The sequence below is a fragment of the Ursus americanus genome, chromosome 5, assembly GCF_024610735.1.
Source record: "Ursus americanus isolate L20-20 chromosome 5, mUrsAme1.1.p, whole genome shotgun sequence".
Lineage (NCBI taxonomy): Eukaryota > Metazoa > Chordata > Mammalia > Carnivora > Ursidae > Ursus > Ursus americanus.
Genome location: NC_142131.1, coordinates 16,370,851 through 16,392,004, shown reverse-complemented (window position 1 = coordinate 16,392,004; position 21,154 = coordinate 16,370,851). Strand labels below are relative to the sequence as shown.

The 21,154-nt window shown below is 39.9% G+C and overlaps 1 long non-coding RNA gene across 4 annotated transcripts in view; it reads right to left on the bottom strand.

Annotated features, from left to right (window-relative positions):
- Positions 1 to 5,006: 5,006 nt before the first annotated feature.
- LOC123791474 (uncharacterized) overlaps positions 5,007 to 21,154 on the bottom strand; it is a 139,793-nt gene continuing 123,645 nt past the window's right edge. For all 4 annotated transcript variants that reach the window (XR_015724393.1, XR_015724394.1, XR_015724395.1 and 1 more), the window contains one exon: positions 5,007 to 6,339. This is a non-coding gene — a long non-coding RNA (uncharacterized LOC123791474). The remainder of the gene's footprint in view (positions 6,340 to 21,154) is intronic.

Below are 21,154 nucleotides of genomic sequence, written 5' to 3'. Positions count from 1 at the left end.
TATTAATATAGATAATAGTAGGATGGTTTAGAAGGAAATGTACATATAGTGGAGTACATAATCGAAATTTTAAAACTATTTTCATGCATGATTTTAAAAGTTGGAGACTCCTAGGAGCTGCAGTTAACTCTCCAAATATTGGTATGAGAAAGAATTCTCAGAGACTCCATGTGGTAGGCAGATTAAGGCCATCAACCCCCACCCCCACCCAACCAAAGATGCCCCAATCCCATTCTTCAGAACCTGTAAATATTATATCTTGCATGGCAAAAGAGATTTTGAAGATGTGTTTTAGGATATGGAACTTGAGGTGGGGAGATTATCCTGGATTATCTGGGTGGGTCCAGTCTAATCACATGATTCCTCAAAGGTACAGAACACTTTCCAGCTGCAGTCAGTGAAAGAGAAAGGTGACGATGGAAAAGAGTCAGACTGATGCCATGTGAGAAGGATTTGACTCATCACTGCCAGTTTTGAAGATGGAGGAAGAGGCCACGAGTCAAGGAAAGCAGGAGGTCTCTAGGAGCTAGAAAAGGCAAGGGAAAGGATACTCCGCTAGAGCCTCCAGAAGGAAAACAGCTTTGTTAACGAGTGATTTTAGCCCAGCAAGACCTCTGAACTACAGAACTGTATGCCAATAAACTTGTATTATTTCAAGTCACTGAAGTTGTGGTAACTTGTTATGGCACAAACAGGAAACTTCTATACTCCATTTGCCCTAACTAATTTTCAATGCTGGAGTATCAGGACGGAGTTAAGTACTACATCAAACGGATTCAAGGTGCCATCATTTAAACATTTTGGGTCAACATCTCCTGAATTTGCATCACTAGAGGAAAAAATAACAGTGAAGTAAGTATGACATGAGAAGTTGATGAAGTATTACTTGCAAAAGTGGGAATAGAAGAGGAACAAGTTCCTTGGTCAAGAAGAGGTAAGAGTTTTCAGATATGATCTTTCCCATTATCTGAACATTGTCTACAGTGCCATCAAATATCAAAGAAAGATAAGAAAGCTGACCTTGGAATAAGTTGCACTTTCCCCAAATCTAAGGCAGTTAGAGAATTTTAAAACTCATTCTTCAATATTTGAACTTCAAAAGGTAAAATTTCCAGGAATGACAGTATCGTGCTGGAAACATTAATGTGCCAGCATGAAATAATACCATTCTGTAGGAGGTAATAAAGGTATGAATTATGTCAAATTGTATTTGGCTCCTGGATGTTACAGTGCTCCTTATGGGCAGATACAGCTAACAGGCACAAGAACACCTGCCTGTCTCCCTCAGAAAATGGAAGTCCTGTGCACAAACATCAGTCTATGAAATTAGGGGACCATTTGTTGCAAAATGAAAATGTGCCCTGTTACAGATACACCTCCTAGGGATATGGAGTATCTCTTGTTACAGCAGAACATAATTTTTCTCCTGGCCTTGCTCACTGTAGAAAGAACCATTAAGCCATTTACATTACAAGGGGTGGCTTCTACTCCCGTTAGGTAATATAATATGCTAAATGAGCTTGCTGCTATGCTATACAGTGCTCTATTATGGACTCTAGCCATTAATTGGTTTGGGGTCATTGGCCATCTCAGTTAATGTGAGGAATCTACTGTTCTTTAAGTAAAATGTTCTAGAGCATCTCCTATTGAAATGGGCCAGATTCAAATGATATGCATCATTATGCATGTGCCAATGTGCAAGTGTATGGGGTTTCCTGCATTTGTATTTAGGGTAAGAAAACAGAGTCCATTTTTTAAAGTTTAAAGAAAGTATTTACAGGGGCCATTTTGTACCAAAGTTGTTTAAAAGTCTGAGGAAACATGGCACAAGGAAAATACAAAATCTGTAGGCCTCATGGTGATTTAACCCTTTTGGAGCTAACGCACTAAGGGGGGAAAGCTGTCTTTCTCTTCTTTGCCCCGGGCTGCAGATGCATATGGATAACACTGCAAACAGAACCATCACTTCTGCTACAACCTGGGTAATAATGTGCTCAGTTAATCTACACAACATAGAGTCATCCTCTCAAAAAGTAATTCACTTCTTTAAAAACTGGAAGGAAAATAAATATGGTGCAGTAAAATTGTTGAGTAGAGGAATCTATCTGGACATTTCACAAAACATTTCATTATGCTGACAATTCCCAGAAGTACTCTCAAGAGTGCTTTAAGCTGAGGATTACTGCACTGGAGCTGATGGACTTTTTTTGTAGCCCCTTTAAAAGGCAGTGAACCGTTTTTCTATTTTATTTAAATAATGCCCCTTAAAATGGATTTTTAGAGGTATAATAACTCCTTAAGAGTCAGTTATGCTAAACAGTTTCTCTTGATAGAAATGTTGTAAAACTCGTTAACTGCACAATTTCAGATGCCGGCTTGGTGAACACTAACTGACATGTGAATGACCAGAGTTTGTAAAATAAATTGCAATAGTTGTTGTATCACACAGCTAGCATTGCACAAGCTGGAGGCCACAAGGGGCTCCAACCTGACAGAAAATTACTTCAAGATGAATGAAAAGTGCTTGTTTCTCTTTATTAGTTTTTAGAGAACAATGAAAATGTTGAATTGTTTACAGAGGGCTGATTAAATGTGGTCAGTGGGGCCATGTCCCTACTGCTAACTGTTGGCCTCCTTCTCCCGCTGGCCCCCAAACTACACACTCACATACCACCCACTCCAAGCACCCAACCCCCACCCTTAGCTCCCTGCCACATGCATCTTCTTAGAGGCTATTATGGCTGCACATCTGTGTGTGAAATCTGCTCATTCTGACATTCCGCTGCTGCTCAGAGCTGCAGAGGCCTTTGTTAGGTAAAACACGATTGTCAAGTCTAACAAGCAGGTCATGCAATTTGCTGGACACTGCAGCAGAGAATAGCCCAGGATGAATTGCTTTGGCCTCAAACAATGCTCAGTTCCATACTGCAATACATATGTATTCCTTTCATTGGGCAGTACTACAAAGAGTCATGACATTTTGTTTTTTTAAGGCTTTGATTTAAAAAAAGAAAAATACATATATATATACATATATATATATGTATGTTGCTAGTGTTAGACTACCACAAAATAGCCTATTTGTTATATTTACTTAGGATAACTACTGTCTTATGGCTAAAGGAAAAAGGCATGAAGTGCTTTAATTGGTCATGTGTGGTTTAAATCCCATTTACGTTTTACCAGAAAGCGCAGTGAGAGGAAAGGCACTAGCTACCCTTTTAGCTGACTGCTTGCTGTCTTTAAAGGGGTGGTCAAAACCACAGCATTTAGGAGGATGCTGTGGAGAATAATTCTCACTTTATATTTCCACAAAGTAAACAGCGCTTGATGGAAAGAAATATGAGAACTCATTAATAAGCATATGCCACGCAGGAAGAAAAAAGTCCTTTTACCAGACCAGGCTAAATGAATCCGATCCAGAAGATGTTTTAGTAAACTAAAAAATTAAGGAAAAGCAAATCACGGTCACTCAGCTCAACAAACAGCCGTCCATGGCCCATCTCCTTCCTCACTTTTAACCTACCCTTACACACACACACATGCACGCGCACACACACATTAGGGAAATAAGCAGTAATAGGGAGCAGTTCGAATGCTATTTGTGGCATTGTGACACAATACATAGCACACACCCCTAATGTGCAAGCAGAATTCTCTTTCCCTCTGTGCAGAATATGCATTCTGAGCCTATTATGTGTATAAACAATGGCATATGTAATTACCTTTCTAGGGTGGCAATTATTCTGCAGAATCAACAACTAGAGTTAAAGCATGTTCCCCCAAAAGACATTTGGGGATCAATTCTGGGTCAATTACGTCAGGCTTTGATTTATCACATGGTGTCAGGCCATGTTAAAAAAAGAAAGTTAAAAAAAAAGGCATTATGAGATAAAGGCTAAAGGTTTGACTCAAATTGGTTTGTCTCCAACTTTGCTTTCTCCCAATTGCTCGGCCCTCCCCCATTCTCAAAACAACTGTGATTTGCTGGGTTTTATCTGTTAGACAGTTTGCTGTTTGGGAATACCAAATGAAATGAATCTGGACTACATCCAGATTTGATCTGCCCCCACACCACCAGGCACTGGGAATTTCTCCTGGGATGCAACAGAGGGGAGAGGTTAATAGTTCAGGCTTTAGAATCTAAGAGATCTGGATTTAGATCCCCATGACTTAAGCAAGATACATACATATCTCTGCAGTAGATAATACCTACTTCAAATGGTTGCTGTAAGGTTTAAATGAGATAATTAAGTGAGAGGATATGTGTAAAACACTTAGCTCAGCGCCTGGCATGTCGTGAATACCCAGTGAATAGAGTGATTGCTCTTCTGGTGGTAGACAAGCCAGAGGAGGAGAAGCAGAACAGCCCCTCCAAAGACCCGCCCCTACTGAGTTGGCCAAGGGCCAGGGGAAGCAGAGTAGATGTTAGTACAAATCACAGGGCTAAACTGACGAATCCAAGACACCCATTAAGAAGCTCAGTGGACTAGACTGAATATGAAGAATCCGGTTATTTTGGACTTATTCTAACTGGATTGCCTGTGAATCGATGAAGGTGCTACTGTGTTAACAAGACCCCTCTGTCTTTTATACAACCTAAAGAACCACAGAAAAAAGCGACTTTACACGTTTTGATCACCAAATGTATACTCAACACATACCTACTATGTACAGGCACTGTGCTAAGTTCCAGGAATATAGAGATGCTCCCTCCAAAACATTTCCCAAAACAGGAAATAAATATCTACAATTTAGTACAATATAGTTTCATAACTCAGATTAACAACTATTCAGTATCAACATCAGGAATTTGGGGGCAGGGCAATTCATCCTATTAAGGGTGGATCATATTACTAAAGTCATTGGTCAAATGAGAAAGAGTCCTTACTGAGGACCAAAATAAAGGTTTTTGGAAATTAAGTAAGAAGGGAAGGTATGAGAATTCTCATCAAATTCTTTAGGGAGCACTATAATGTCCCATTCAAAGAACACTTTAAATCCACTTTATATGGAGCAACATTGTTTATTCAATAAGAGGGAAACGGCACTTCACAATTCATTTCTCGAATGGCGCACAGTGCTATTGGCAGTATATATTGGCAGCTTAATTAAGAAGTCTGCTGACGATGTTTAAAAAAAAAGCTGGCACATTTTCCACTCAGATGGACACTACTCAAGACAAAGACATGTCTATTGTTGCTTTATACATACTGAAATGTGCTACACCCACTACATAAAATGTCTAGTATCTATAGTCATATTAGTGTCTTAACACTGGAAAAATCGTGACTCATTCCCAGAACAGAAATAAGTTTTTTAAAAAACTGTACAGTAATTTTGGAGCATAGAGGACAACACACAAATATCGAAATAGCCAAATTTTCTGACAGAGTCATTGCCTGGGTCTGTTTTGCTCCTATCCCTGCCCTATCTTGGGTCCATGAACAATATTCCCAAATTTGATCCAAATCTTCCCCTGCCCCATGCTAATAACTCACACAGGATGTCAGGCTCCTAGGGCACAGAAGGTAGAGGCCTACACAGACAACAGATGTAATTCACCTACCCACTCTGCAAGAAACGTACAAACACAATATATTTTTTCAACAGGCAATCTACACCTAGGGGGAAAAAGAATTTAATTCAATTAATTCCAACTCTAATGTGTTAATATTGCTAAAGTCTACCAAATATTTACAGAATCAATAAAATAAATCCTACCTATCGAAAGTCCAAAAAAATGGAATTAAGATGTCCTGAGTTGCCCACATTAGATTGTTTTGTTTTTTATTAAAGGGATTTAAAATACTTGCGGAATACACTTTTCCATTCGTTTTCTTAGAAACACACTTAATTAAGAGCAGCAGAAAAAAAAAAAAAAAAGTGCCCTGAAACTAATTGTAAATCCACTGAAGGCAGGAAACACATCTTACTTGGCTCCCTCATTTTCCCTCCCCTATTTTGTGCAGTGATTCACCCATAGTAAGTACTCAATTAAGTTGAAAAGGCAATGCATGTTTCAATTCACATTAATTTGGAGGGGTTGCATTGATTTAAGGAACAGCTGAGACAAAAAGGATAGGTTCAATCTTCCCTGATTTCTGGCTGGTGAGGCACACTGTCTTGAAAACTTTGCTGCAGCTTGTGTAACGCTGGCGTCATTAACTGCCGGCCACCGTGGCATTCTTAATGTCTTGATTCGTTTGCATTTTTGCTGATGGTAACAAGATGATTCTCCAACGGTTGTCTTTCCAACAAGAAAATGTGAAAGGTGCTGTGAAGCAGGTATTCAGTGAAGCAGGTATTCAGTCTACCCCTGTCCTACAGACAGTACATCTGTGAACAAAATGGAAACAAATTATTAATCCAAGCCTTTCTAAGAACAACTTTTCAGAAGTACAACAGTTGGTCTTCCGCTGATCACTAAAATTATTTAGCCCAACCTTTCCAAAATACAACCAGGTTCTTTTAAGGGTAATAATGCTGGTTCAAGTTTTCTTTCCTTACCTGAAATAATGACTTTGAAATCCGGGCCACCCCAGGTGCAGATCCAAGCCCAATAAAATCAGAAACACCACGTATCTGTACATTTTGAAAACAAAGTTTCCCTATCCAGGTAAGGAATTTGTATTTACTTTCCTCACCTCCATAAACAGGAATAAAACCCCTCCTGCAGTTCCAAGCCCCCTCCCTTCATGAAGAGTAAAGCCCATCCCTGTATCCCGCCCTGGAGCAGCAAAGCGGCTGGCTGGGAACCAACAGCTGCAGACAGCCTCCTGCAGGGAAGCGACGTGGCCAGGCAGGAGCACTCTTCAGTCAGCAAAGGCTCTGAACTAGCCAGGTGAGGAAAAGAGGTACGCAAGAACACTTCACACAGCACCTCCAGCAACATAGACACATACAGGTAGGCCCCACCTGAGGCTTTTCAGTCATACTCAGGCACACGTACATTACTAACACTATCTTAGAACAGGAAAGAAAAGCATCTTTGCAAGAAACATGTCTACTCATCACACGCTCGAGGGCTCTTTCTCTCTGAATCGTCTCAGTGCAAACCCACTGCAGCTGAGATTTAAAGTCAACAAACACATGGCAAGCTTGGCCTTAACACACTTATTTACTAGTTTATTTATTGGGGTTTTTTAAAAAATAGGCCAAAAGTGATACGTGTTTAAAACACCCTTCAGCTCTGACTTCTCAGTGGCCTGGCCTACCTATTGCTGTGGGCATGGGGATTGGTTATTTAAAGAGAGGGAACTTTGTTCTCTGTGAGTGAGCAAGTTTCCTAGGCTCTCTCTTTTGCCACCCCACCCCCTCCGTGCATGTCCCAGGGGATCACGGATCCTCACCCTCCTGAGGCCCAGCTCGAAAAGAAAGAACACAGCAGCTTCAATTAATCTTGAATCTTGTTTGCCCAGCCTCTTCCACCCCACCATGTCTGTGAGCCCAGGTCTGGTATGAGGGTTGGAAGATGCTTATAGCAAGGGACCCTGGAAGTGTCCCGAACTGAGGTGGGACTTCTTCCCATGGCGCACTGAGCAGTAGAGGTGGTGAGGGGTGAAATCTGGTTGGCATTCCCCCCTTGTGCAAGATGGGAAGGCTGCGGATGGGGCAGCCTCAGCTTGGTGGGGTTGTGAGATAAACCTGGAGAAGAAGCACAGTTATCCCATTGAATTATTTGAGCAAGACACTGCTGTAAATAACTTTTTTGTCTTTTGTCAAATACAATTGGTTTTGGTTTAAAAAAAAAAAACACACACACACAGCACACACCCTTCGGCTCATAAACAAAAATGTCATACTACGCAAGCATTTAAAATCGACCTGGAATCATTTTAGGTTCTTCCTTCTCTATCCATTATATCAAACCTGTCACTGAAGCCTCTTCTTAATTTGAAATGTCTTTTGCAGTCCCCTTTCCTTCTGAATTTCCACTAAGTCCTCCCCACCCCTTTCACAAGCCCTGTTCTCCTCAGCCTGGAATGTGACAGGCTCCCAGCTATGCCTGTGCCTCCTGTGCTGCAGTCTCAACTCCTTCCAAGCGATGCTTCCTCCACAGGGTCTCCCTGCAGCTATTCATTCCAACATTCACCTGGGGATGGATCCTTTAGGGCCCCTAAAGAATCTACTTGAGAGGCTCAGCAAATCTGTGACCTGCAGCACATCTTCATCAGGCAGGCAAAAGAGAAGCAAGCTCAGCCCACCAGATAGCAGGAATGGTGTTCCTTTCTTGGCCACACAGGCACTGAATGGCACTGAGTTCACCCTGCACAGCTTCATCATCATTCCTCCATTTCCCTACTAACTCCACACGTGTTGGCCCAATCTCTGGAACTGGCTTTTGCCCTGACTAGCTTTCCTTTTTCCTTCAAGACGTTGTGCCTTGCCCTGAGTTTCAATCTACTTCACTGGGCCCTGACACTACCCTTACCCAGATTCTATTCCAGAACTCCAGCTGCCTGCTGGAATCCAGCTATGATGCGATTGCCCAACTTCCATGACACCACCATTCCTGACTCAATCGCACCGGCTATCTACATTCTAGTTAACCAAATCTCCTGATGAATTGGATCTCCTCAGATCCAACACTTCCTCTTGTTCACTGAGGACTAGACTGCTGGCTAACCCTAGGGCAGCCAGGCTCCCAGTCCCTGATACACCTAGTCTTGACTTCTCTTGCTCCCTGGCAACCTATGTTGCTGATATCCTGCGTAGGAACCCCATATTCCCAGCCTAGACAAATTCTACTTAAGAGGCTAGTTTTTATAATATCTACAACATCTTTACAATACAATTTACTTATTCATTCATGCAATTAGTCAGTAATTTATTAATTTATCGTTCCATAAAAACTTAAAGAGGTTAATATTAACTTAGTTTAAAAAAAAAAATCTTACCTGACTACCTACAACTTTACCCCTGCCTGATTTTTGAAGTATCCCACTTTCCTATTCCATTTCATTCCCTAGTCTCCAAAATGAAGGCTCTGCTTCAGGCACTAGGTTCAGTGACCTCTAAGCTCATTATGAATCTTTATTCACCCCATCTTTTCTGCCTTCTTAGTTAGTTCCTTTAATCCTTTGGCACCTCACTTGTGACATGATCTAGAAAGCCTTCCCCAAGAAACAAATCCACGTTGACTTATCCCTTATCTGGATTCTTCTGGAGTAATCAATAACACATAGTTCAAGTACTTGGTTTTCACTAAACGTTTCCTATACATTAGCTCCCCAGAAAATTAGTTCTTTGAGAACTGGGATAAAGGCCATGTCCTGTATTTGTTATAATGCCTTCTAGAGCAAAAAGAAAAAAAAAAAAGTTCCACTTCCGCTTCTCCCCATCCTTACTCCCCAAACCCACACCCATGAAGGAAAAGAGGCAAGGAGACTGAATATAGTTACTGGAATCAACTAAACCTCTTAATTGGGGCTGGAGCTTTGGGTGTATGGAGAAAAAAGGTTAAAGTTTTGACTTTAAAGAGGCTGTGACCTCTTTGGAGTTCATCTCCTGGGATTCTCACTCTCTTTAGATTGCTTTTCTCCACTTCCATGTGGCCAGCGAGGCAAAACAGGTCTAGAACTGCCTCCCACTTGGAAGATGCTTCCCAATAACCTTTCCCCAAGATAAGGCTTAGGGCGAACTAATTAGACCAGCTCTAACTTCAACTATTATCTTTCTTTTTTTGTTTTTCTCCTGCCTCAACCAGCCACTAGTAAACTAGGACCTAGAGAGTTGGACCCAGAAAAAAGGACCAAGGACATTTATCTGTGCTCAAGACACAATATTTCCAAGCAGCTCCATGTGGACAGCTGAGTTCATCAGAGACTGCATTAGGTTTGGGGTTTGGGGTTTGGGAGCTGGGGGTTGGGCAGCACCTAGGTAACAAGAATATATGTATATGTACTTGAGGTCTATCCTGTGCTTATCTCCTCTTGTGGCCCCAGAAGATACCAAAGTAAGGATCTGTGGGTCCATCTCAACATAACTACTAAGTATATTCTCAATAAATATTCTCAATACTTATTAATTTTTCTACGGTAAATACCTAAACTTTATCAGTATAGACCAAGAAGGGGCATCTGGCTGGCTCAGTCAGTAGAGCATGTGTGATCTCAGGGTTGTGAGTTTGAGTCCCATGTTGGCCTGGAGCCTACTTAAAAAGAATAAATTAAAAAAAAAAAAAGAAAAGAATTGACCAGGAATTCTAGGAAACTCTTAAGTTCAGAGTCAGGATTGTTTGTGATTTATGCATTGAATACATGCTTCACTAACTTTAGAGTAATTTTATTTCTATAAAGCCATCTCTCTACGAACACATCTCTTACAACATAGGTCTCTTGAGTTTGAGATCTTTTTGAGTGAGGATGCGAGCAAGAGAAATGCCAAGGGTTTTGTAAGGCTTTCTGCCAAAGAGTAAACCAGCGGATCTCTTGCATTATGAAATTTTGAATTAGCATTTGTAGATGACCAGAGTCCATCAAAGAATCATGTAATATTCATGAAATCTCACATATTACACTTAAATAATTTAAATATATCATACATATACTATATACATATATATATATACATATATACGTATATGTATACATATATGACCTTGGTGTACTACTTGGAAAGAAATGTATAATGGATGTAGGCATATCCCAAAGTCATGAGATCATCCATCACTTGTCTAAGTCTGTGGTCAAAATTCCATTTTGAAACAATGTTCTTAATTAGCATGTGATGCAGAGACTGCCAACTGTCCCTTAATACTCCCTTCTTCCCTTTTCCCTTTATTCACAGAACCCCTGAATTTTGAGAAGTACATGGCCACAAAAATATACTTTCAGACCTTCCTGAAAGATAAGTATAGCTAGTAGGATGTGAGTAGAAGTTTGAAGTGCAACATCTAGGAAATGCCTTTACAAAGAATGATTATGAGGGCGCCTGGGTGGCTCGGTCGGTTAAGCATCTGCCTTTGGCTCAGGTCATGATCCCAGGGTCTTGGGATCAAGCCCTGTGTCAGGCTCCCCACTCAGTGGGGAGTCTGCTTCTCCCTCTGCCCCTCCCACCTACCCCCGCTTGTGCGCGCTCGCTCTCTCTGCTTGTGTGCGCTCTCCCTCTCTCAAATAAGTAAATAAAATCTTTTTAAAAAAGAGAAGAATGATTATATATCTTTGGACATGTGAACGAAGCCAACATGCAGGGATAGCTGAGTAGTAAGATAGAAGTTTATTTTTCTCTTACTCAACAGTGTAAGCATAAGCAGTCCAGGGTTGATACGGCATCTCCACGATGTCAGGGAGCTCCTTCTAGCTTGTTAAGCCACTATATTTTGGAATCTCTTAACCAAAACATAAGCTAGGCTGCTGTAGCAAATACAGCACCGCAATTCTAGCTCTGCCACTTATTACCTATCAAAATTTGGACAAATTATTTAAACTCTATGAATTTGTTTCTGTCTATACCTACGTCATAGGTTGTTAGCAACATGAGACTGTGTCTTTTTTTTTTTTTGCTTCCCATTGTATCCCCTAGCTTCTAGCACAGTGTCTGCACATAGTAAGAATTCAATAAAAATTTATTATTATTGCTGCTCCTGTTGATATGCCAAATCTAGACACATAATGCCATACCTTAACAACTAACCATTAGGTACCTCTAATAAAGATCTGCTTAATGCAACTAATCAACAGGGTGTGCATTAGAGTGATCACATTTTCCAACCCAAATCTTGGAAAACATGGTCTGACAAAAGGTTGTTACTTACTTGCAAATGTATTTATATGAAAATTCTTATACGTTAAACCATTGGTTGTCAACTTAATAAACTGACTTTACTTTTAAGAATTATCTGCTTAAATTGGACATCCCTAGAAAGTCAAAGGCACATTGCCCCAACATCAATGGTTCTGCCCCCTCTAGTTTTTATTACGAGGTTCCACTGTGCGTGCATATGATAGGGGGGAGAAAACAAACCAAAACCCTGATTTTTATAACACGTTTAGGGTTGTGAATTTGTATTACAGTATTTCAGATTCTCAAGAAAAATCATTCTCATGTTTTCCCAAAGGAAGATGGGCACTTCTTGCTTCTGTAAAAGTAGCATGGATGAGAGTTTTCAGTAAAACACATTTTTTCTATTGAAGAGTACTTAATAAACACACACACCTGGCTGCTTTCATTTCACCACAAGTGCCACCCATTTGCCAGCCATTGAAGTAATTCAGTCTGATCTGTTAAGGTGATGGATTCTGACAAACTGTGTAAGCCTGTCATTAAGGGGAGGATAGATTACAGTCTCTACGCAGGACATTATAGTGCTTACATTTCTCATCCATACAGCCTAGGAAACTTATAGGGGAAAGATGAAAATAAAACTGAACATAGACTTACCTGCTACTCTCTCCAATGAATGATAAGAGCTGGTGACCAATCCCCACTTTCTACCATATATATATGGGCAGGGGGGGCGGGGAGGGAGAGAGTTCTATTTCTTTCTGACTGATCTAAAGACCTCTCATAAAGGACACAAAGATTATGCACCAAATTGACTATTCAGTAATTTAAGTCTAACTTAAGGCCTTGTGCTTCCACTTTTAAAATATTATTCTTTCCTCTTTCACCCTACCTATATATAGCCATTTTGCTTCTCTATAATTTTTTACTTATGTACTTAAAATCCTCATCTAGAATGGAGATTATATCAAAAGTAAAATTTATTAGTTAGGTGAATTGAAGAAGACGAGTCTGAATTAATAAAAACTGTAAAGTATGGACTGTCGTCCAAAAGATCATGATAAAAGCAACAGCTGACGTTTTGAGAGTTGACTACATGAAAATCAGTAGGCTGAACACTTTACATGCATTATCTCATTGAGTCCTCATAAAAGTCCTAGAGCAGGTATTATCATCCCATTTTTACAAATTAGAAAATAAAACCTGAAAGTTATTAAGTAATTTGCCTAATTCCATGTAGCTAATGAGTTACAGAAATACTTTCAAACCTGAGTTTGTTGGACTCCAAACCTCATGTTCTTTATCACCACATCAAACTGCTGGGTGTTTCCTTCAATCAATAATAATAAGAAAGCAATATTTCAGGTTAGGTTAACAAAACTCTAAAGTGTGGAAGAATACTGCTTTAGTGAAAAAATGAGAAGTGTCTGAAATTAGCTCACCAATTATTTTAGGTAAGTAGTTATAACCTGCCATTTATGGAGTACGTACTTCACACCAGACACTTTCTATACGTTTTATCTAACCTTCACAACAGCCCCATAAATTAGGTAAACAATCTCCGTTTTACACGTAAGGGAAAAGATACTCAGAAAAGCCAAATAATTTGCCCAAGGTCACATAGATAGAAAGTGGCACCGTTCTTGCACTATGCCTTTTCCCACACGACCTCATTACCCCTCTAAGGCCTTTGAGAGTGCTTGAAAAGCTCGCTTTATAAAGCAATAGTGCCATCCCCCTTTAATTGTATTTAATAGTATTTATTAGCTCAGTAAAGCTTTAATTCAGAGACAATGCAAAAGTAAACTTTAACCCAGCCCTGCTCTCATTATCATAAATTCCAAATTTAGTGAGGTCCACGTTAATGGGTTTTACTGTATATAGAAAAGAGTTTAATAGTCACTTAGCCCTCCTCTATCTCCATTAACAAAGGTAAAAAGCCACACAAAGGTGAAGGAAGGAAGAACAGTGACCTTAAAACTAAAACAGATAAGTGTCTATAATTTGTACTTCAGCAAAAAGTCGAAATACATATGTAAACACAGCAATACAGTACATACATATGCCAATATGTAACAACAAATTCAACTCTACAATTTTAAGTGCCATATTCATCAATTAAAGAAAATTAATCCTAATCAGATGTTCATATTAAGGAATATAGCCATAGCAAATCGGCAATAATAATTAAAAGTCCATTTCAAATCTCTTTGGTGAGCAGGGAAATGATCTAACATAGCCAGGCTGCCCTAGTCCTTTCTGCAGTGTTGAATAAAATGTGCACATTAAGTAAAAATTCCTGGATGTTTAATACGGTCATCTTTGCTACTCACACTGCACTTGTTTCTAACAAAGACATGCAGCCATATTCACCATGAATGGGAAAAATGTGTAAGCTGTGACAGTCAAGCACATGTCTGCTCTGAGAGCCAAGTCCTTAATACACAGAATTTTCCCACCTAAGTCATCACAGTGTTGCAAAGATTCCAAACAAATCCTACCTGCTCTGGACAGAGCTGTGTGAAGCAGGCAGAATCCCATAGCTCTCTCTGGTTGCATCATGGTTTGTTTTTTTTGTTTTGTTTTGTTTTGTTTCTTTTCTTTAGGTCAGCTTGTAAACAAACTGTTATATGCCTCTCTCAAGGCAAAAGAAACAGCCTTGGGATAGAAGCAAAACAATCCAGGTGAAAGCCAGCCCATCTATTCTTTCAGGCCCAATGCACTGTGAGGTGGGTGGTGGAACCCAATTTAAGATCATTTGTAGGTTGGTTAGACTCAATAGGTCATGTGCTTCCTGGTGGTAGTCAAGGCTAAAGGGGGTGGGTGTGCTGAGCCATCTTGAAGGATAGGTTTGCAGTCTCAGATGCCCAGAGTGAACTAATCTCCCATTGCTATACTACATGAAGTATAAAAGTATAAACTTCCTACCACATGAATGGAAATTAATACAAATATTTGAGACTGCCATACTCTGATAATCCTCTATCTTGTATTGCTTGGTTGGTTTGCAAAACATGCTCCAAAGTATTTTTTTTTAAAGTATTAAAAACCAAAGTATTACTTTCTGATTCAGTCTTTCACTTTCACTTTCAATTCTCTTGGCCAGAGCATTATAACTATGACTATTTCTTTTACAGACTATTTCAATGTCAAGTCACTGGAAGGCATTGCTGGAGAGAAAATGGAGTCTCATTCTCTGAACTTTTCAAAGTCAGAGCGAGAAAACAACATCCTTCCTGGGAGTGTGGGATAAACTCTGAGCTCTCTCAGAATCCTTCCCATTCTTAGTCTCTGATCACTACTAATCAATTAAATCTTATAAGATAGGCAGCAATTCCAGTTCTAGGAATCTTTCCTACAGAAATACTAGCACAAGTTCACAAAAATAAAAACAGTGCCATGTTCACTGCAACACTATTGATAATCTCTAAAGTGTGAAAGGATCTAAATAGCCAGCAGTTGAGGAATGGTTTATTAAAGTCCACTTAAACTACTGAACACTGTGTAGCCACTAAAAATATAATACAGGTTTCCATTTACCGATATAAAAATGTGTTAGGGGAAAAGGAAGGTGTAGTACAAAATGTAGAGTGGGTTACTATTTTTGGAAAAAATACAACTGTGTATGTATACAAATAAATGTATATAGAGAGAGACTATATGAAACAAAAATATCTGTTTTAGAGAGATACAGGTATAAATATATAGCTATGTATATTTCTGTTATATGATATTCAGGTAAAAATATTTCTATTATATACATATACATGCATTTGCATATGCATAGAAAAATCAGAAAGAATTCATCAGCTTCGGCTGTTAATAACAAAATACCACAGACTGAATGACTGAAACAACAGACATATATTTCTCACAGTTGTGGAAGCTGGGAAGTCCAAGATCAAGGTGCTGACAGATTTAGTTCTTAGTAGAGGGCTGCTTCCTGGCTTACAGACAGCGACTTTTTTCCTGTCCTCAAAGGTAAAGAAACAGAAGGAGAGAGACCAAGCCTCTAGAAAATGAGATTGGGAAAGAAGACTCACTTTCTATTTGTACACACTATTTTTTATTTATTTAGGTTTCTAAGCAATTCCCCCAAATTGAGATTCTCTTCTTCTCCTGGGTCGTAAACAAATTAAGAAGTGATACAAAAATAAAACAGATGAGAGGCTAGAATATATCCATTATTACTGATTGAGACCAAGGTAAAGGGGCAAAAGGCAAACAAGCCTAGCTGTCTTCACTACAGAATCAGTCCATCTCCACAGTGCTGGGCTGGGGTGGGCTCCCAGCCTCAGGCAGAATGTAGGCTCCTAGTAAGCAGGCCCTTCTCAAGTAAAAGGACGGTGGCAGTTGACTAAGCTGGGCCACTTACTCACTCCAAATTTACCCATCAGGTAAGTCACTCTCTCCCTCTAGGGCAGAGTGAAGAGTACAGTCTTTGAGAAAGTAGTACCTATCGTGGCTAAATCTAGACCACAATGGGTTAAAGAGCGAATGGTGAGAAAGCAAAGGGAAGAAAGAAGTCAACAAGAAAGAAAGAAAACAGAGTAGGGAATACAGGGAAGGAGTTTTCTTTCTTTTTTTAAGGAAGAGGCCAACAGAATGTCAAACACAGAAAGTGGAAGAGGCAAAATCATTTACAGCAAGAGTCTTAGCACAGTGACAGAATCATGGACACAAGTGAAGTGAATTCTTACTGCGACATGAATAAAAGGGAAGGAACAGGAAAAGCCACAGTGATCTGAGGCAAAGATGAAGGAAGGAAAGTTGAGTTCACAGCATGGTACCGGTTTTGTAAAAGGGTAAAAAGAATCTAGGGCTAATGCCAGGCAACAAAAATTAAACTCACAAGATGCCATAGGGCCTGGTTGTGCTAAAGTCCTGACAACTTAGCAGAACCAAGACCCATTTGTAAATGTTTAATCATACTGTGAAACTTCTGAGAAATTGTGGTTTATTATTTATAAGAAAGACATTGCTATCTAAGCAATATACAAATATAGATAGATATATACTCTCTATATCATTCAACATTGTGCATGATAATATTAGTTGACTCACATGCTCCCTTGTCCCTGGGAACCCTATAAGGAATAATGTTTTTCATAAATAAACAATGGTTTTAAGCTTGACTGGCCCTGTGCAATTTCTCATCGCAATTCTGGCTATCATTACAAATCGTATTTCCTAAATCACAATGCAATATAAAGTAAGATCAAACAGAAAGAAGAAGAAATTGGTGGAAAGATTCATAGTCTACAAGTCTGGCTCCATACTTTTGACTGATAGAAACTAAAATCTCTGCACTGGAAATGTTTCTATATTCCACTGCTCTACTTTCATGCCATGGTGTCAATGGCCACAGAAGTTCTGGCAAACTGATTCTTCTGAAAAACAGGCTTCTGGTAAACTGATTCCTGTGAGCTAATAAAAGAAGGAAAAGCTGCATATCTTTCAATAGTCCCCAAAGTTATTTTTTTTATCAGGGTTTAAAGCTATGTTCCAAGTCTCCATTTCTCTGTGTGATTTAGCTTTACAACCAGCTGCCCCCTCTTGACAGTTTTTGAGATCATTCAGGTTTTGCCAAATGTGTGCTACAGCCCCCTACTTGGGCTTCCTCCTGCTATTCACGTCATACTGCATGGGGTTCAGTGTGGAAGCTGTCACTAGAAAGGAGCCATATCGGTGATTATGATGCAAATCAGCCTCCTCAAGTCCCGCTCCTCCACAGAGGGCTTCCAGTTCTGCTTCTGCAGGGTCGCTTCACGGTCCCCAGGCTAAAGGGAACCGTCTTTGCCGCGGACACTAGATGCAGCCGAGATTGGTTCTCCTGACAGAGATTAGTGGGCAGCAATGAATCTTTCACTTGGGGTAGAAATATGATTTTATTTAAGAAAATAACCATACATAATTGGGCTTCTGTCACCTTAAATTTTAATGGTGAAAGTAATATAGAGGCTTCTGGGACTTTAAATTATGGCTTTCAGAAGCTTCACACTGAATCTTTCAATTATTCTCTATAAGTACTTTCTCAAAGCATGTGCCACCATGACATTGATATCACAACTCAAATCTAAATTCAAAACTGACTGCAAGGCTATGAGGTATGAGCTGGCGTGCCTGCTGCCTCATTTTATCTTTGAACATCTGACGAGGCGAATCAAGAGGCACTCTCCCAGAGCCCAGCCAGCTGTTTGCCAAATATTCAAATACCCTGGCATGCAGAAGATGTCCCCACATCAAAATAGTGAAGACCCCCTATTTTTCCCATTAGTTTCTGGCTCACCTACATCCTTTCACATAGGCCCAACTGACTCACTCAGCAAAGTGTTCACTCCTGCTCGCTCGCTCACCTCTCAGGTTCCGCCACTTCAGCAACTGGATCCAGTGTGTGCTGCAGAATGGCAGCCAGTTCAGACAAAACCATAGGGGGAGAGTTTTCAAGTCTGTGCTTCCTTGAAGTGGGTCTGAAAGGGGCTGAGCTGATGTTTGCGGTGGCAGGCAGATAAAAAGCAAAGAGGTGCACGTATTTTTACTAAAAATGCATTCCCTTAGGCTGCAGCAAAAATGGAACTGGGAAGACAATAAGGGAAAAGGAAAAAGTCTTTCCTCTTTTATACTGATACCTTCCTTGTTATACACCTATTTTGATTATTTTAATATTTTCATCTTCACATGAAAAGAAGTGGAAATGAATATTTAATTATTTGTAGGTTTAGCTTTAGACTGCTTCAATTAGTTTTAAATGAGTCCCCTATCTCAGCACATGCAATGCCAAATTTACAACTGTAAATAACTAAATCCAGCTGCACTAATGAATGCACAATGAAAGACAACCCTTATTTCAAATTTAAAGGTCCTGAAGCAATCTTCCTCAGCTGGATGACTTGGAACAGAGGCTATGGACAGCACATGGGAGTTTAGAAGCATAAAGGGACAAAGGTGCCACAAGACAACAGCCTCTACCCAAATGGCTAGTCAAATTTCCTGAAGCTGGACGCCAAACCCCAGGATTCCAGCTGGGTAAGGGGATCCTGATTCCTTCCAGAAAAGTTGGGTCTTTATTTGTTCATTTCCTGTGATGTGTTTACACTTGGACAGAAGGGGCACAGCAGGGATGCTTTCAGGGCACATTTGCAGGGAAGCCAATCTCACAGGAATCGTGACTGCCAGATGTCAAACCAGTGTGTGCTGCTGAGCATGCTCTGAGCGCGATGCACAGGCATCCAATCACGGTCTGAGGAAACTGCTGTCCCGATCCAGGGCCTTTCCTGAGATGCAGGGAAAGCCTGGTCGGAACTTAGGTCATTTAAAAAATAATAACAACCATTTTAAAAGCTGATATGAACGTAACAATTACCTGAGAACAAGATAGACTGATGACATTCCAGTTCTGCCAGTCACAGATATTCATCCCATCAACCCAAACCATCATAAGGCAAATAACTTACTTCTGGGAACCATGGGTAGCAAAGGTGAGGAGGCCCACGTGTGAAGTGGCCATAACAAAGATGGTGACTCTCATTTCTTGAAAACAAGCTCGGGCACCTGGGTGGCTCCATCGGTTAAGCGTCTGCCTTCGGCTCAGGTCACGATCCCAGAGTCCTGGGATCGAGCCCCACAGGGGGCCCCTGCTAAGTGGGGATCCTGCTTCTTCCTCTCCCTCTGCCCCTCCCCCTGCTTGTACTCTCTATCTCTAAATAAAATCTTAAGGAAGGAAGGGAGGGAGGGAGGAAGATAGAAAAAAAGGGAAAGAAAAGAGAAAACAAGCTCAAACATAGCTTTGCACTATGATCAGGACTATGGTACCCAAGTGAGAACTCTTCTAAGACAATGACCATAGACAGAGAAACAAAATATTTTACAATCCACATTGATTTTAAATTCCAAAACAGTGCGATTACAAATCCTGTCTGATTTGAATACTCAAGGCTCATGGAATGTTTTGAATGTAAAACAGTTCTACATAAATCATTCACCCAAACATTTACTGTGCTCCTATTATATGCCAATACTACACTTTGATGAGCCAGTTTTGATTAAAGAATAATCCTCATACTACTGGATTTCTCTGAAGAATTTAGTATCATGGCTCACCCCTTCATCTTAAAGTTCCTTCGCTCCTGTAAAAGTTCTCTCCCTCTTAAAGAGGTAGATTGCTCAGACCACTGTCCCTTTTTACTAATTCCTCTTCCGCAGCACTGTCCTCATTTCACTCTGAATCAACAAGGGGTGAAGGGTGGTATGTCAAAATCACCTGGGAGACACTTTTCATTTTTTTCAAACTATATGATGCTTTCTACCCCCATATGAGAATCTTCACCTATATGAACCTATTCGCTATCTCCAGCTGGGATAAATCACACGTCTTAAGAGTTTGGGGATTAAAAAAAAAAAAAAAAGCTGAAGATCTCTGTACTAAACACTTCCTAAACACATCCTCTTGATCTTACCTACTTCTGTGACTTCAACTACCTATCACCTATATGATGATGATTTCAAAAATAACATTTTAAGTTCAGAACCACATATACAAATGCTTAATGGACTTCTGTTTTCAAATGATCTACTAACTCAAACTCAGTGCAACATCATACTATCTTTTTTTCTGTTCCCTTTCTTAATAGTATCCATTCAGTGGATACTTCACACTCCCTATTTCCACCCCACATACATCAAATCAGTCACCAGGTCTTTCTCTTCCAGAACACATCTTAAATCTGTCTACCACATGCCATATTCTACCTGGCCCTCTGCACTAGCCTCCTCACTCCTCCCAACTGCAGCCTCTCTACTTCAAATTATTCTCCACAGGCTCCTGATTCATACTTTTTAAAGTAGGTAATCCTAGAATTCAGCACTCATGATATACAAGATGATTTTTGATAACACACAATGTTTTAAATATTTATAGATTTTAAGTTCTAGAAAAGTAGAAGTAACACATCAAACTGAGGTTTTAATATTAACTTTGCTTTTAAAATAAATTTTGGTATAAAAATCAGACAATTTAAATAAAAATCTAGTTCAGGGAATATGCAGAAATTTTTAAAGAGATAAAAGTGGTACATTAATCAATGAAGTTTGGGAAGTCTGGTCCTACAAAATAGACCTAAACTTCTCAACATGATGTTGCAAATGCTCTATGTCCTCTTCATCCTCAGCCACTGCCTCTTCCCACATTCCCAGCACTACTCAGATCCTCTGTATATTAGCTTTGCTGCATAGCAAAACACTCCAAATGTAGTGGCTAAAATAACATTTAGTTCATAATTATACAAATAACCTGGGTCATTCTGTCTGGGCTGACAACAGATTTCCTGTGGATTCTCCCATGTGTCTATGGTCAAACGATGGATCAGCTGGATGGTCCAGGATGAACTCACTCACATCTCTAGTGGTTAAGAGATGTCAGCCAGAGCCT